We start from the raw sequence: 2,500 nt of genomic DNA, 5'->3' as shown, positions 1-2,500 counted from the left end.
CTCACCCACCTATCCACTCACCCACCTATCCACCCACCCATCCACTTATCCACCACCCACCCACGTATCCACCCACCCATCCACTTATCCACCACCCACCCACGTATCTACCCACCCATCCACTTATCCACCACCCACCCACGTATCTACCCACCCATCCACTTATCCACCCACCCACACACCTATCCAGTAACCCACCCACGTATCTACCTACCAATCCACTTATCCACCCACCTATCCACCCACCCATCCCTCTTCCCAGAAATCATCCTCTGTCGACAATGGCTCTAATGTTCCTCCTTCTTCTCTCCCCCAGATACAATTGCCGGAGAATCTGCAGACGCACACCATCAACGGTTAGTAAGACGCCCTTTGTCACGTCGTGGGCGTGTCAGGTGGGCTGGGTTGAGTGGTTAGGAGGTGTCAGAAGGGGGGGGGGGTCTATGCAGTTATTTTTGGTTTCGTTGCTGTTATTGTTGTTGTGGTTTATATCGTAATGATGATGGTAATAGTGATGCGGATTATGGTAATGATATCACTTATTGTTATTGTTGTCATTGTTACTACTAATGTTATTATTTTATCGTTTTATTATTTCTATTCATTTTTATTATCATCATTATTATTTTTTCTTTGCTCGTATTTCTTTTCCTTTGCTCGTTTTACATACTGTGACGTTGCTGTTTTTGTTTTCCTTTTCTCGCAATTTTCATGTCTGGTAGAATGTTGTCCAGATCTTTCTTTTCTATCATCTTGTTTTTGAGTTCCGTTTCCGTACAGGGAAAGAAAGAGCTGCATGTGCCACGTCTGTGATGATATCAGGATTAAAATATCCGTAGAGTTTTCGCCCGCACTCGTACTTGCTGTACCAGGTGGACGTTATTTTTTTTTATTTTTTTTTTTACATGAATAAACTTTCTTTTGATTCTATTCAACTCTTTTGATTTGATTTCTTTCCAAAGAGTAGATCTATGTGACTTCACTATCTAGAAAACGAAAAGAGCAATATTTATTTATTTGTTTAGGAGAATCAATCAGGAGCACAAGTTGACACGCATTTTGTTATATGTGAATTTTAAACATTTTCCTCCACTTTTGCTGAATAGATTTTCGTCTTGTCATATATTAAAGATGAAAATCCCATGGCTTGTAAAGGTTCGTTGACCAGTAAATCACGTGTAATAATCGTTGACTTAAGTAAATAATCTTTGACCGAGTAGATAATCGATACCGAAGTAAATCCCGACTGCGTAAATTATACCTTTAAATCACATAACCACATAAATTCCTTCCACGTAAATTCCGCCCACGTAAATTCCGCCCACGTCAATGGTCGCTGGCCAAGTGAACCACACCGTCTGGACGCGAGAGGACGTACCATCATGTCCAGCATTCCCCCCCCCCCACACCCCCACACCCCCCGTCAAGAGCTGGCGTTCAGGGTCACCATTGCTCATTGCAAGGGGAGTACGCAGTCGGTCCTTGCGAATTATTTGCGGCGGAATTTTGCAAATGTGGATTCCGTCTTTGGACGCTCGGTCGTATGTAAACGTTTTTTTTTTTTTTAGTTCGTTCTGTTATGGTTGGCTCTTTTTTTCGTTCTGTTATGGTTGGCTTGGTAAACCTCCCTCCTCCTCCTCCTTCTCCTTCTCCTCCTCTCCTTCTCCTCCTCCTCCTCCCCTCTCTTCTCCTCTTCCTCCTCCTTCTTCTTCTTCTTCTTCTTCTTCTTCTTCTTCTCCTCCTCCTCCTCCACCTCCTCCTCCTCCTCCTCCTCCTCCTCCTCCTCCCCCTCCACCTCCCACTCAAAAGAGAGAGAAAGAAAGAAAAAAAAAATTAAAATGCGGTGGCCATAACGCCTACGTGTTTCCCCGGCGGCAGCTATCAAGGGGAAGGGGGGGAGGGGGCGGAGGGGGAGGGGGGAGGGGGGGTACTCGTAGAGGAGGACTAAGGGGGGCGGAGGGGGAAGGAGAGGGGGGGGGGTACTCGTAGAGGAGGACTGTATTCAAATGATTTCCGAAGCTCCGTGGCGGCCATATTGAAATATCTGCTTTCCTTCTCCTTTTTTTGTCGAAATTAGTCAAAATGTGTTCCTATATTATTGATTAATCGATTGGATTATTTGTTTGTTTTAAGGGATTGGTTTATTGTTTGTTTTAAGGGATTGGTTTATTTGTTTGTTTTAAGTGATTGGTATATTTGTTTTTTTTTGTTTAGTTAGTTTGTTTGTTTGTTTTTCATTAGGGCAGTGGGCTAGATTTCCATTTTTAAGGTCAAGGGTTAGGGCGGGAAGAGCAAAACCACCCACGCCTCTGTTCTCAAGTCAGCCCACGTGCTCTCATGATTATGATGCTGCTGCTGATGATAGCCTCTTGCGGTAATCACATTAGACGTCGTTTTGAAATATCCCCCCCCCCCTCCCCCATAAGCGATGCATCGGGAAAACGTACAAATAGGTATTCGGTCTTTGGCATTCCCAAGAATAGGATGGAGAGCCGATTAC

General features: G+C 44.4%; 1 protein-coding gene across 2 annotated transcripts in view; it reads left to right on the top strand.

Moving 5' to 3' along the window:
- Nucleotides 1–2,500, top strand: part of disp (RND transporter family member dispatched) — a 73,646-nt gene that overhangs the window by 19,317 nt on the left and 51,829 nt on the right. For both annotated transcript variants that reach the window (XM_086544183.1, XM_043011207.2), the window contains exon 2: nt 317–356. The gene's annotated coding sequence lies outside the window, so the exon portion shown is untranslated. The remainder of the gene's footprint in view (nt 1–316; nt 357–2,500) is intronic.

The sequence above is a fragment of the Penaeus japonicus genome, unplaced genomic scaffold, assembly GCF_977035675.1.
Source record: "Penaeus japonicus unplaced genomic scaffold, GWHDUDI00000001_assembly GWHDUDI00000014, whole genome shotgun sequence".
Classification (NCBI taxonomy): domain Eukaryota; kingdom Metazoa; phylum Arthropoda; class Malacostraca; order Decapoda; family Penaeidae; genus Penaeus; species Penaeus japonicus.
Note: the sequence above shows the minus strand (reverse complement) of the source record. Positions and strands in the feature narration are given on the sequence as shown.